The following is a 15,611-nucleotide window of genomic DNA, read 5'->3' on the forward strand; positions in this document are numbered from 1 at the left end:
TATATATATATTTTACAACCACTCGAAGTGTACAACTCAATGGATTTAATATATTCAGCACCACAAATTTAGAACATTTTTATCCCCTCAGAAAGAAACCCAGTTACCCTTTAACTACCACCACCCTACATCCAACCCATGTCCAGCCCTAAGCAACCATTAATCTGTTTCCTGTCTCTCTGGATTTCCCTATTTTAGGCTTTTTTGTGAGTGGAATCATATAATATGCTGGCACAGGGCTGTGACTGGCTTTTTGTCACTTAGGACGATGTTTCAGGGTTGCATGTAGCATGTATCAATACTCTATTCCTTTGTGTAACCAATAAGAGCCTATCGTATTATCCATACTTTATTTATCCATTCTTAAATTAATGGCTATTATTTGCATCCCTTGGCCATTATGAATAATATGGCTATAAACATTTTTATACACACTTTGTGTGAATATATGTCTTCAGTTCTCTTGGGTACAGTCATAGGAGTGGAGTTGCTGGATTATATAGTAACTCTATGTTTAAATATTTGAGCAACTTCCAGATTATTGTCCAAATTGGCTGTCATTTTTACATTCCTACTAATAGTCAATGATGGATCCAATTATTTCTTTACGTGCTTACCAACACTTGTTATATCCAGCTTCTTTTTTTTTTTTTTTTTTTTTCCTTCTGTACTGGGGATTGAGGAAGGACCTGTCTACTAGGTTCCATACCCAGAACTTTTTTTCTTTAATTTTTAGACCCACTAAATCCCCAGACTAGGCTCAAACTTATGATCTTTCTGCCTCAACCTTCCAGAGTGCTGGGATTATAGATCTGCTCCACCATGCCGGACGGTACCTTTTTAATTTTAGGTATCATATGGGCATGCAGTGGTATCATAGTTTTGATTTGTATTTCTCTGATATCAAGTGATTTGAGTTTTTTGGGTTGGTTTTGTTTTTGTTTGAGACAGAGTCTCACTATGTAGTTCAGGCTGGCTTTGAACTCATGATGTGGCCCAGGCTGGCCTCAACTTCATGGCCATCCTCCTGCCTCAGCCTCCCATGTGCTGAAATTATAAGATAATATTTTTTAAAACACAAAACTTTTAAATTTTGGTGATTTCCAGTTTATCTCTTTTCTTTTTCCTTCAGGGATTTTTGTTGTCTTGGCTTTTTTTTATATATTGGGGATTGAACCCTAGGCTTCACAAGGCAGACACAAACTCTGCCACCAAGTTATACTCTTAATTTCTCTGTTTTTTTTTTCTTCTCTCTTTTTCTCTTTCTTCCTTTCTCTTTCCCTTCCTTTCTTCCTTCCTTTCTTCCTTTTCCAGGTATTGAACACAGAGCCCCATACATGAGTGGTTAAGTATCCTACCTGTCTTTTTTTCTTTCGTTGCTCATGTTTTAGATGGCTTGTTTGTTTGTTAATTTGCTTGTTGCAGAACTGGGGCTTGACCCCAGGGGAATTTTATCACTGAGCTATATCCCCAGCCTTTTTTAAAAATTATTTTTTGTTTTGAGATAGGATCTTGCTAAGTTGCCTAGACTGGGCTCCATTTTATAATCTTCCTGCCAGGCATGGTGGTGCATGCCTGTAATCCTAGCACTCGGGAGACTGAGGCAGGAGGATCATTCAAGGCCAGCCTGGGCTACATAGGTGAATTCAAGGCCAGCCTGAACGGCATAGTGAGACCCTATCTCAAAAAGACCAAAAAAAAAAAAAACAAACAACAAGCTAAAATATAATCTTCCTGCCTCAGCCTCCAAGAGTACTAGAGTTACAGGTGTCCACCACAACTCCTGGCTTTTGGTATAAACCCTTAAGATTTTGATATAAACTCTTAGTGATTAAGAATTCTCTCCCAAATCCTAGGTCAAAATTTTTTATCCTATATTTTCTTCTAAGAGTTTTATGGCTTTCAATCTTATATTTAGGTCTTTGGTCCATTTTGTGTTAATTTTCCTATGTGGTCTAAAGAAAAGGGTTCAACTTCATTCTTTCACGTGTGGCTATCCAGTTGTCCCAGCACCACTTATTTTCTTTTTCTACTGAATGTTTTCGGCATCCTGTTCTTGAAAATTCCCTGGTTGTTAATAACATGAGTTTATTTCTGGGCTTTCAATTCTATTCTATTGATCTGTATGTCTGTTTACCCAGTATCATACTGTTTTGATTTCTGTAGCTTTGTAATTAGTTTTGAAGTTGGGAAGTATGGAGTCTACTGTATTCTTTTTAGAATTGTTGTGGTGAACTAAATTTTAGTAACTGAAATTGATTCTTTCTGGGATGTACCTGATTTTTCATTATGAGAATGACAGCACAGTCAAACATAGTGATCAGGAAAAAAAATTGGGAGTTTGAAGGAATCTTAGAGAGGGATTTGGGCTTCACACAAAATTGAGATGTTTAAGGTAGTTTTACCTGGATCTTGAAGGGCAAGGTAGCCCCAGCAGATTTCTGGGTTACATAAACTTACTCACTGGATGGGTCAGCTTTATGTCACTATAATGAAATATTGGACACAGGCTACTGATGGAGCAAAGGGAGGCCCACAGTTCTGAAGTCCCAGTCCAGCCCTGTTCATTTGGGCCTCTGGTGAAAGCCACACGTCTCAGCAAGAGCATGTATCAAAAGTGTGCTCACAGCTCAAAACAGGAAACAGAGAAAGAGAAGGAGGCCCACAATCCCTTTCAAGCCTGTGACCCTCACAGCCTAAGAACCTCCCAAAAGGCCTCACCTCCACAGCATCTCCAAATACCATGACCCTGGGGACCAATCCTTTCTATATGGACCCTGGACTCTCATTAAAACCATGGCCCTTATGTTTTGCCATGGAGAAAGTCTTCAGATAATATATGTTTTTATGCATGTACAAGTCCTTTTAGTCGTTTGTGTTAGGTTTCTCAATTTCATAAATGCTTTTTACATAAATCTTGATAAGCCAGGAGTGGTGGTGCACACCTGTAATCCCAGCACAAGGGAGGCTGAGGCAGGAGGATTGCCATGAGTTTGAGGCCAGCCTACGCTTCACAAGCAAGTTCAAGGCCAGCTTACACCACATAGCAAGACTCTGTCTCAAAAAATAAAATAAAATAAACCTTAATGATTTTTTTTCCAACCTTTGGCTCCTTTTTGGTTTCTACACAGCGTTATCAGGAAATACACACACACACACACACACACACACACACACACACACACACACAATCAATCAATCAATCAATAAACTTTTTTCTCTTGTTTTTTTTCTTTTTTGGGATTTTGCTCATATCCTGTGCTTTATATTAACTCTAGTCTCAGAACAAAACCTAATAATTAACACCTTCCATCATTTTAAATTGTATTAGGTTATCATAACTTTTGTTTTTGCTTTGTTTTCTGAGGTAGAGTCTCACCATACAGCCCAGGCTTCACTCCTCTTGCCTCAGCCTCAGGAATCCCAGGATCACAGGCTTGTACCTCTGCGCCTGGCAGTAATATTCCTTCCTATAAAGGCCAGGTGTCATGGCGCACACCTATAATCCCAGCACTCGAAACGCTGAGGCAGGAGGATCACTGTGAGTTCAAGGCCAGCCTGGGCTACAAAGTGAGCTCAAGGCCAGCCTAAACTGCATAGTGAGACCCTGTCTCAAAAAGAGAAAAAAAAAAAAGACAAAAGACAGAAAAATTCCTTCCTATATGTATCAAAGTTCTTACTGAACAGAGTTCTGGGTTGCAAAACAGAATTTATTGTTTGCACCTGTCCATTAAGTTTTATTTCACAAGTGAAGACAGTGTTTTCTCCCCTTTTATCTAGGAATTTGACAAATCTGAAGCTATACTTGAGGAGGTAACTGCGGCTGAAAAACAGTGAAGAGGTGCCTGTCCCCATGGAAGATTCGCGTCTGTCCAGCAGTGTTGACGTGGACAAAGGCTTTGCCATTGCCTTTGTTGTTCTTCTCATTCTCTTCCTGATAGTGATGATTTTTCGGTGTGCCAAGTTGGTGAGGAACCCCTATGAGGCCAGCTCCACAACCACAGACCTGCCTCTGAGTTGAAGTGTGGTCAGGCCTTGGTCAGCAGCCCCTCAAAGAGAGCTGAAATCTTTCACACAGACTTTTATGACCCAGCGTTTCTGTTACTGCACCTTCCTTCATCTAAGCCTGTTCACCCTTTCACTCCACAATAGGTTTGTGAGAGTGAGTTGAAGACTAATAAAAAGAGATGAAATGCAAGTCAGTTTTTATTCTTCTTCTTCGGGGAAATGATTGCTAAAAGGGAAAAGAAACAAGCTGAACTCATTGGTAGAATATAAGGTCATGGGTCCAGTTTCTAAGGTCCTTAAGATGAGACAGTAGGGTACAACTTTATGATGCAGTGTTGTGCTATCATTATGCTCGGTAATGCCGTTCTGAAAGTAGGAGCTCTTCTGGAATAGCAGACTTGAATGCTTCTTTTAGTTATAGAAATGTAAGGTAAGCAGGAGTTCATAATCTTATGACAACTCTGACAAGGATATTTTATTTTATCTTATTTTATTTATTTTTGAGACAGGGTCTTGCTATGTAGTTCAGGCTGGCCTTGAACTCACTCTGTAGCCCAGGCTGGCCTCCAACGCCCAGTGATCCTCCTGCCTCATTCTTCCAACTGCTGAGATTACAGAGTATGTGACTAGACCCAGCTATGAAGTTTTTCAAAATCCACTGCCCGTCTAAGGTAGGCAAGGCTCTATGTTAGCGAACTAATTTACCTTAGGTAAATCCCATACCTAAGCCAAAATTGCTTCATCTATAAAATAAAGTGGTTGGAGGAATGGGGCCCCCAAAAAGATATGTCTACATTCTAACTACCAGCACTTATTTTTTACTAACTTTATTGGTACATTTTAGATATATATAATAATCACTTTAATCATAGTGAATTTGTACCTGCACATGACATAACTTCATTCTTTTTTTTACCATTCCCCTGCACTCTCTTCAACCCCTCTTCCCCTTCTTATTTACAAAAGGTTTGTTTCCATTTTTTTCTTCTCCTCTAATTTTTCTGTTTTTTCCTTAATTCCCTTCTTCTTACCCCCTCCCTTGTACCCCTTCTCATTTGAACACGTTCTTCCTATTTCACAATACCTATTATGTATTTTCGTCTTTATTTAAATTTTTGGTTTCTCACACAAGAGAAACAATACAGTATCTACACACGTTTGACTTATATTGCCTAACGGTGTGCTCTCAAGGTGTACCCATTTAGCTAGAAGTGTCTCAAGCTTATCCATCTTTATGGCTGACTAGTACTCCATTGTATAAAAAAATACATCTTTATCCATTTCGGGCTGTTTCCAAGATTTGGCTATTACAAAATGTGCTGCTATAAGCATGGGTGCACATCTATCACTGTAGTATGATGCTTACAAATTTTTTCAGAGAGATGCTAAGAAGGGAAATCTCTGGGTTGAATGGAACCTCTAGTTCTACTTTTCTGAGGAATCTCCACACTGATTTCCACAGTGGTTGTACCAGCCTATACTCCCACCAACAGTGGAGAAGTGTTCCTTTATCCCCACAGCCCTGCCAGCATTTGTTCCTGGTTGATTTCTTGATAATAGCCATTCTTTCTGAGGTGAGATGGAATCTCAACATTGTTTTAACTTGCATCTCTTAAAAGACAAGTGATGCTGACCATTTTTCATATATTTATTTGCTGTTTGTACTTCCTCATCTGAGAAGTGTGTATTCATCTCAGATGCCCATTTTGGGATTGGGTCTTTAAATTTGGGGGAGTCTGAATTTTTTTAGTTATTTATATATTTTATTTTTTTCTTTATATATTTTAGATATTAGTCTTTTGTCTGAGGAATAGCTCAGGCTGGTCTTGATCCCACAGTGAGCCTCCTACCTCCACCTCCCAAGTGCAGGGATTACAGGTGTGCACCACCATGCCCAACCCATGCTGGGTTTTTTGTTCGTTTGTTTGTTTGCTCTTATCACAGTAGCTTTGCAGTATAATTTCAAGTCAGGGATTGTGATGCCCCCCACCTTGCCTACGTTGCTCAGAATTGCCTCTGCTATTCTCTGTCTCTTCTGGTACCAAATGAATTTTAGGATTGTTTTCTCTAATTTCGTGAGATATGCTGTTAGAATTTTGATTGGAATTACATTAAATCTGTGTAAGAGTTTTGGAAGTATGTCATTTTCACTATATTGGTTCTTCTACCCAAGAGCAAGGGCTACCTTTCCATTTTCTGATACCCTCTTCAATATCCTTTTTCAGAGTACTATAGTTTTCAGTGTAGATAATAACCATTCCTTCTTAGGTGAGATGGTCTTTTTTTAAACTTTTTTTTCAAACTTTTACTTCCTTCATTAGATTGATTCCTAGGTATTTCATTTTCTGGATGCTGTTGTGATGGGTGGTGTTTCCCTAATTTCTCTTTCAATGAGTTTATTATTTGTGTACAAGAAGGTTCCTGATTTTTGAGTGTTGACTTTGTATCCAGCTATGTTAATGAATTTGGTTCTTAAATCTAGAAGTCTTGTCAGGGATATAGCTCAGTGGCACAAGCACCTGCCTGGCAAGCTCAAGGCTCGATTCCTGGTACCAAAAAAAATCATAATCTAGAAGTCTTTTGGTGGAGTTTTTGAGTTTTTCTACAAAGAGTATCATGTCATCCACAAAGAGTGATAATTTAACTTCTTTCTTCCTATCCTTTTTCCTTTTATTTCTTTCTCTTGTCTAATTGTTCTTTTTTGTTTGTTTGTTTGTTTTTTGTTTTTTTCTGGTACCAGGAATCAAACTCACGACCTTGCACTTGCCAGGCAGGCACTGTGCCACTGAGCTAAATCTCCAGCCCTGTGTCTAATTGTTCTTGCTAATGTTTCAAGAGCTATATTGAATAAGAGTAGAAACAGTGGACATCCTTGTCTTATTCTAGATTTTAGAGTGAGGGGCTGGGGATTTAGCTCAGCGGCACAGCGCCTGCCTGGCAAGCGCAAAGTCGTGAGTTCGATTCCTGGTACCAGAAAAAAAAAAAATGAGATAGAGTGAAAGCTTTCAGTTTTTGTCCATTTAGTATAATGTTGGCTGTTGGTTTGTAATAGATGGCTTTATCAGATTGAGATAAAGATCATCTGTTCCAATTCTCTGAAAGGTTCTTTTTTATCACGAATGGATGTCAGACTTTTTCATAGGCTTTTTCTGCATCTATTGAGATGATAATAAGGTTTTTGTCCTTGGCTCTTTTAATATGATATATTATACTTATTGATTTGCATATTTTGAACCATCCCAGCATTCTTTGGATGAATCCCACTTGGTCATAGTGTACAATCTTCTTGATGATTTGCTGCATTCTGTTTGCCAGTATCTTATTGAGAATGGTTTTTTTTTTTTTTTTTTTTTTTTTGGTTTTTCTCCGGTACCAGGAACCGAACACACGACCTTGCGCTTGCCAGGCAGGCGCTTTGCCGCTGAGCTAAATCCCCAGCCCCCTTATTGAGAATTTTTGAGTCTAAGTTTATTAGGGAGTTTGACCTGTAGTTCTCTTTCTTGGTTAGGTCCTTCTCTGGTTTTGGTATCAGGGTAATTCTTACTTCCAGGAATGAATTTGGAAGTATTGCTTCCCTTTCAATTACATTAAAGAGTTTGAGGAACACTGGCATTAGGTCTTCTCCAAATTTATTCTAGAATTCAGCAGTGAATCCATCAGGGCCTGGGCTTTTCTTTGTTGGTAGGTTTCTAATTTCATCTTCAATTTCATTGATTGATATTGATTTATTTAGAATTTTTGTATCTTGTTGATTCAGCTTTGGTAATTCATATGTATCTAGGAATCTGTCCATTTCTTCTGCATTTTCTATCTTATTAAAATATAGGTTCTCAAAATAGGAATAGATTATCTTCTGGATTTATGGAGAATCTGTTGATTTCACTCTTTTTATTCCTAATTGCATGGATTTGAGTCTTTTCTTTCTTTCTTTCTTTCTTTCTTTCAATAATAATGGCAAAGGGTTTGTCAATTTTATTTAATCTTTCAAAGAACCAACTCTCTTCAATTCATTGATTCTTTGTATTGTTTTCTTAGTCTCCATTGCTTTAGTTTCTGCTCTGATCGCCATAATTTCCTCCTTCATATGAGCATTGGGCTTGACTTTCTCTTCTCTTTATAGAAGCTTGAAGTTCAACATTAAGTAGTATATTTGAGGTCACTATGTTTGCCTGATACGGATACTCACCATTATAAATTTCCCTTGTAGGACTCCTTCCATTGTGTCCCACAAGTAGTAGTGTGTTGTATTGGCATTATTGTTTGACTGTAGAAACTGTCTAATTTCTTATTTAATTTCATCTGTGACCCACTGGTTGTTTAGGGGGGTGTTATTTAATTTCCGTGTGTTTATGCAGTTCTTGTATTTTTTTGCCATTGGTTTCCAATTTCATTGTACTGTGGTCTGATAATATGCATGGGATGTTGATAATTTAAATTCCCTTGCATTTACTTAAGCATGCTCTATAAGCTAGGATATGGTCTATTTTGGATAATGTCCCATGTGCAGCTGAGAAGAATATGTATTCTGATGTTGTGAGATGGAACACTCTGTAGACATCTACTAAGTCCATTTGTTCAAAAGTTTGGTTTACAGGCTGAGTGTGGTGGTGCATGCCTGTAATCCCAGCACTCAGGAGGCTAAGGCAAGAGGACTATTACAAGTTCAAGACCAGCCTGGGCTACAAAGTGAGCTCAAGGCCAGCCTGAGACTCTGCCTCAAAAAGACAAAAAAAAAAAAAAAAAGGTTTGGTTCAATTCTGATATTTTTGGGATATAGCTCAGCAGCATAAGTGCCCACCTGGCAAGCACAAGGTCCTGAGTTCGATTCCCGGTACCAAAAAAAAAACAAACAACTCTGATATTTCACTGTCAATTTTTTGTCTAGTTGATCTGTGTATTGGTGTCAGTGGGTATTAAGGTCACCCATTATAATTGTATTAGTGCTTAATTGATTTTTCATGTCCGTAATTATTTGTTTTATCTAGTTGGGTGCATTGATATTTGTTGCATGTATATTTATAATTGTTAAGTCTTCCTCTTGGATTGTTCCCTTTACAAGGATGTAGTGACTTTCCTTGTCTCTTTTAATCAATCTTGACTTGAAATCCACTTTGTAAATAGAATAGCTACTTCTGCTTTTTTCAGGTTCCTGTCGCATGGAATATTGTTTTCTATCCTTTGACTTTTAGTTTATGAATTTTTTAAAATTAAATGTGTTTCTTGTGTGCAGCATATTGTTGGACCTTGCTTCTTGATCTATTCTGCCAGTCTGTTTCTTTCAGTTGGTGAATTGAGACCATTTACATTGATACTTATAACTCTCATGCATTGATTTATTCTTGTCATCTTATTTTCCTGTTGTTGGTTCTCTTTTTTCTCCTTTAATTACTTGCCTTCCTGGTAGATTCACTCTATTGGGGTTCATGGAGTTGTAGTCCTAATCACTTTCTAGAACATGCTTCAGAACATTTTGAAGTGCTAGTGTGGTTGTCATGAATTTCTCCATGTCTTCATTGTCATAAAAGTAACTTATTTCTCATCAATTTTAAAAGATGGTTTTGGGGCTGGGGATTTAGCTCAGCGGCACAGCACCTGCCTGGCAAGTGCAAGGTCATGAATCCAATTCCCAGTACCAGAAAAAAATAAAAAATAAAAGATGGTTTTGCAGGCTACATCTGTCTGGGCTGAAGGTGGTTTTTTTTTTAGGGCTTAAAATGATTTATGTTGAGAAGTCTGCTGTGATTTTGATGGGCTTTTCTTTATAGGTGATTTGTTACTTTTCTCTAACAACTTTTAATATTCTGTACTTGTGTTGAATTTCTGGAATCTTGACTATTATATGCTTTGCTGTAGATTTTTTCATCCTGGCTAATTGGAGTTCTATATGTCTTATTTACTGTATGTCAAATTCTTTTTCCATGCTTGGGAAATTTTCTACCATTACTTCTGTGAACAGGTTTTTTTATATCATTTGCACTACCTCCTGCTCTTTCATTGGCTCCAGTCAATCTTATATTATCATCTAGCAGTTGTTGGGTTGATTTTTCTTGGCCCCTTGCTATTTTTTTTTTTTTTTTTGGTCTTTTTTTGAGACAGGGTCTTGCTATGCAGCTCAGGCTGGCCTTGAGCTCACTTGGTAGCTCAGGCTGGTCTCAAACTCACAACGATCCTCCTGCCTCTGCCTCCCAAGTGCTGAGATTACAGGTGTGCACCACCATGCCCAGTTACCCTTGCTATTTTTAATAAATCTTAGTTTTCATGATTGCTAACCACATTCATGTCTTCTAGATATGATATCCTATCCTCACATTGGATTATTCTGCTGCATATACTTTCAATGGAATTTTTAATTCCTGGATATCTATTTGAATCTGTTTTATGGATTCTATTATTTCCTATGTTGAACATTAATGGAGTCCATCATTTACTTAAAACTCTCTATTTTTTTTTCTCTATCTGCTGTAGCATCACTAACCATGCCTTTCGTTATGGTCACCATCTCTGCAGTTATCTGAGAGATTATTTCTGATTTTATTTTCTCTAGAGCCCAATTCATCTGCTTCTGCTGTTACCACTTGAAAGAGTACAGGTGGGTGGCTTTGAAACTGTTCCACCTCATTGCCCCCTGGGTTTGCCTTTGGCAAGCTGGAATTTTGGGGTTGCATCTTGCTTAAGAGTCTCCTCACAGGGTATGGTGGTGCACACCATCCCAGCACTTGGGAGGTTGAGGCAGAAGGATAGTGGTGAGTTCAAGACCAGCCTGGGCTACAAAGTGAGCTCAAGGCCAGCCTGAACTACATAGTGAGACCCTGCCTCAAAAAGACAGAAAAAAAAAAAAAAAAAAAAAAAAAAATTTTTTTTTTTTTTTTTTTTAGTTTAATTCCTGGTTTGAGCCTCATAAATTGCTTATGCAAGTAGCTTCATTGCTACTATTTAGAACCCTTGGGAAATGACTCATTCTCAGAAATGTCTTCTAGATATAGTTGGCTTTTGGGGTTTAAGTCTGTCGCAAGACCCAACCTTTTCAATGTATTCAGGATGAGAGGCTGCTACCTATTTGGCCCAGGCCCTGGTTCTTTGGCACTGGCCTATAGTATTTTTTATGACCCTTAGGCAATCTCAGTCTTTGCATACACGGAAGAACAACTTATTTAGCACAACTGTGTCACCTTGGCTAAAGTAGTATAATCAGCAATAACAATAGCATGAAACACAGCCAAGAAGATGACAAACTGTGGTAACTATTAATTTGCCACTTTTAAATGTATGAACTAGAATTATGGTTATATAACAAAATCTAAACAAACCAAAAAATTGTATACACTAAAGATGCCCTCAATATGGTGATTTTACCTTTGGGGGAGAAAATTTAAAAGGGATTAGGAGGAAAATAGAGAAATAGAAAAAGAGGAAAAGACTAGAAGCAAGTCTTCAGGACAAAGGAAGATTACATGAATTTTGGGAAACTGGTGATGAAGAGAGGAGGGGAAGAGAGAAGGGAGAAATAAAAAGAAGGAAAAAAAGGAAAAAGAAGAACAGAACAATAATAAAAAAAAACTAGAAAAATATTTGCACTCATAAAAACAAGAACAAACAATCAAGGAAAAACAAAACAAAAAAAGAAAAGAAAAGAAAAGAAAAGGAGAAATTTCAGAGTATGTCTGTTTCAGAGTATGTGTCTGCTGTCACTGGTAGACAGAGTGGGCAGACAGAGCCCAGATCCATGTTGATTAGATTTACAGCAGGGTAATGGATAATCTCAACCAGTCTGAACCTTTAGTTGCCCTGAAGTTCAGGCTGGTTTCTGGTTGTGAGGCTAGAACCCAATTTGTTCAGCCTGCAACACTCCATATACCTCCTGCTGGCTTAAACTCAACTGTCTTCCTGCCAGTTTGAACTCACTTTCACTCTACTCTGACCCTGGGAGCCACTAGAGGGAGCTAGTTTGCAGCTGGTCTGAGCTCTGAGCTCTGTTGGCCCCTTTCCAAGATGGCTACTGGCCAGTCTCCCTCTCCTGGGAGACATCTCAACTCAATAACTCACCAGCCACTGAAGTCCACTGTGTCCACTGCTCCTTTCCACTAAGCACTTCTCTACGGAGGTCTCTGGGGTTGCCAATGGTCACTATGCATCTGCAGGTTTGAGCTGTCCCTCCCACACAGTAAATCAGGGCTGAGGGAGAAAGCGCTGCTTGCCACCTCCTTCTTCTAGGTTAAGTTCTCTCTCTCATGGTTCTCCCCACGGGCTTCAATTCTTTTTTCAGATCCTTGCTGAGTCCCAGGGACCCACCTCCCTCCTTCTCTTCTTCACATTTCTATATTTCAGCATTTGAACACCAAATCTCAGAGAGGCTGTTTCTCTGCTGTTCACCATTCTGCCATTTTCTTAGAAGTCCTCAGTACCTTAGTTTTAGATTTCTGGTCTCCAGAACCATGACAGAATATATTCTTTTTGTTTGTTTGTTTGTTTTGTTTGGTACCAGGAATTGAACTCAGGACCACATGCTTGCCAGGCAGGTGTTTGTGCCACTGAGCTATATCCCCAGCCCTATATTCTTGTTTTAAGCCACTGGCATGATAATTTGTTATGACAATCACAGGAAAGTAATACATAATACATAATACATAATATGACCATCGTTGTCATCATCCCAGAGATCTCTTAAGGAGAAAGGGAAGGAGATCACAGTCCCTTATTTTTCAAAGTCCAAAATGAAGGAAACTTGTTAGACTATGGTGCAAATCCATGAGGGAATTCACTGGAAAGAAAGGGAGCCTCCAGGCTGCTCACCAAAGTTCAGCAAGAGTTAGTCTGAAGAAGACAGGATCTAGCACAGCAAATACTGGGGATTTAAGGCTCTCACAACCAGTTTTATGGGCCAGATGTTCCAAGCAACGGTAGCTCTTCTGTAAGTGTGAACCGAGCTCCATTATCTTAGAATCTAAGAGTGGGATATCCCCTGGGCTTATGCAAGGATTTGGACTAGCAATAATCACTCCAGAGGACCACATTGGAGCAAGTTTCAATAGCAATCCAATACAGTCAACCCTACACAGTCAAAGTTTCTACTTAATTGGAGGTGTGCACCACTACACCCAGTTCTGAGTCAGTATTTTTGTTTTGTTTTGTTTTGTTTTTTGTCTTTTTGAGATAGGGTCTCACTATGCAGTTCAGGCTGGCCTTGAGCTCACTTTGTAGCCCAGGCTGGTCTTGAACTTGCAAAGATCCTCCTCCTATCTCAGCCTCCTGAGTGCTGGGATTACAGGCGTTTGCCACCACACCCGGCCTGAGTCAGTATTTTAAAATTATAGCTGGGTGTGGTGCATACTTGTAATCCCAGGACTTGGGAGGCTGAGGTAAAAGGATCACCACCAGTTTGAGACTAGCCTGCGATACACAGCATAGTGAGTTCAAGGCCAGCCTGGATGACAGACCCTGTCTCCAAAACAATTATTATTTTTTGCAGTGTTGGGGATAGAATTCAGTCATATACTAGGCAAATATTCTGCTACTGAGCTATACCTCAGCCCTTAGAAATTATTATTATAAGGTTAATACATGGATCCTAGCTACTCAGGAGGCCGAGGCAAGTGGATCACAAGTTCAAGACCAGCCTGGGCAATGTAGTGAAACCCTGTCTCAAGTTAAAACAAACAGAGGTTGGGGATGTAGTGCAGTGGTAGTGCACTTGCCTAGCCTATACAATGCCCTGCCTTCAATCCCCAGTACTAGGGGAAAAAAGTAATACATGCACATTGCGTTAGCTTTGTAACAACACACCCGAGCTACTCAACACTAAGGAGGAAACTCTACTCTGGCTGTCAGCAGTTTCTGAGGATCCCAAGCTGAGTTGGCGGGTGTGCTGTGGGGAGCAGTGTTCTAAGGCGGGAATGTGCAGCAGAGGCAGCTGCTCACCTCTTGGCAGCCAGAACACAAGAGAGAGACAAAGGGCAAGGTCCCAGGATCCCCTACCCAGGCACAGCCAGATGACCTAACTCCCTTTCTCTAGGCCTCACATCCTAAAAGTTCTACCACCTCCTGACAGTGTCACAAAATAGGGATCAAGTCTTCAATACCTGGCCTCTGGGAACACAAAAGATCCAAACCATAGGGCAATGGCAAAAACAAACACCAAAAGGTCATCCAGGATTTGCAGGCAGATTTTAACGTCGACAGGCACTGACAAGGAATCAATCCTCATGAAAATGTCAGGCCTCTAAGGCTCAGGGAGGGGGACTTTTGTGGAGTTTGCAAGCAAGAAACAGAGTACTTGGCAGTTATTGACTGGTTCATACAATGTGCATCATAGTGACCAGCTGTTTCTGGGACACAGAAATAACAGGATCTATAACAAAAACTAAAGTACACTGGCTGGGGGGCATTTTCTGCTGCAACGACCCACATGCTAAATAATCTTTCCGAACATTACCTGATGTGCTCACCCGATGCCTTGCTTGCCACTCCTTCTTTCCAGAAGTAACTGCTGTTAAATTGTTTTTGCAACTAGATGTGGTAGCGCACAACTGTGATCCCAGCACTCCCGAGGCTGAAGCAGGACGGTCACTACAAGTCTGAGGATATGAACTACATGGTGAGAAAAAATAAATGAATAAGTAAAGTTTATTTTTGTGTATAAGCTTATCTTTCCAAATGTTGTCTTTTCCTCTTTACCTTCTAGTGTACCATTTTAAGTAGGTTATCCATTATCATGATTCGAATTTCAAAAGGGACAAACACATACTGTGCAAATTTTTACTCTCCCTCCTCCAGCCTCCTTCCATTGTCCCTCTTCACAGCTGATATTCACAATTTCTCATGCATCCCTCCAGTAATATCACGTAGATATGTAACAAAAAAGGGTATTTTTGCCAGTAATTACTCAAATAATACAATGCTTCATAAATATCCTGCAACCACTTAATATTGTATCTTAAAAATCATTTCAAATCAATATACAAAGAATTTTCTTGGCCAGGCATGGTGATGCACGCCTGTAATCCCAGCCCTCGGGAGGCTGAGACAGGACAATCACTGAGAGTTCGAGACCATCCTGGGCTACAAAGTGAGCTCAAGGCCAGCCTGAACTGCATAGCGAGACCCTGTCTAAAAAGGCAAAAAAGCTGAGGATATAGCTCAGTGGCACAAGCACCTGCCTGGCAAGTGCAAGGTCCTTAGTTGGATTCCCAGCACCAAAAACAAAAAAAACAACAAGAATTTTCTTGGCTTTTGACTTTTTGTTTTTCTACTATTTATCTATATTATGTATATATTTTGCAGTACTGTGCGTTGAACACAGCACCTTTGCACTGAGCTACAATCAGTTCTTTTTTTTCTTTTCCTTTTTTTTCCTTTAAGTTAGAGGCAGAGTCTCACTATGTCTCTGAAATGCCCAGGCTAGGCTCAGATTTGTGATCCTCCTGCCTCAGCCTCCCATAGTAGCTGGGACTACACATGTATGCCACTTATGCACTTTTAAAATTGCTTGAAAAATGGGAGGCTCTAGCAGCACTGTTCTGCACAGGCAAAAATTAGCCGACGCGGAGAAGCAACTGCTCCCTGCAGGTGAGACATACTTCTCAGGTAGCTGCAATCCTCACCACCCT

The 15,611-nt window shown here is 39.6% G+C and overlaps 1 long non-coding RNA gene across 1 annotated transcript in view; it reads left to right on the forward strand.

Annotated features, from left to right (window-relative positions):
- LOC102015792 overlaps positions 1 to 4,198 on the forward strand; it is a 7,214-nt gene extending 3,016 nt beyond the window's left edge. Inside the window, exon 2 of the long non-coding RNA XR_265117.1 lies at positions 3,781 to 4,198. This is a non-coding gene — a long non-coding RNA (uncharacterized LOC102015792). The remainder of the gene's footprint in view (positions 1 to 3,780) is intronic.
- Positions 4,199 to 15,611: the final 11,413 nt, after the last annotated feature.

This window comes from Chinchilla lanigera, unplaced genomic scaffold, assembly GCF_000276665.1.
Source record: "Chinchilla lanigera isolate Chin_1 unplaced genomic scaffold, ChiLan1.0 scaffold00187, whole genome shotgun sequence".
NCBI lineage: Eukaryota > Metazoa > Chordata > Mammalia > Rodentia > Chinchillidae > Chinchilla > Chinchilla lanigera.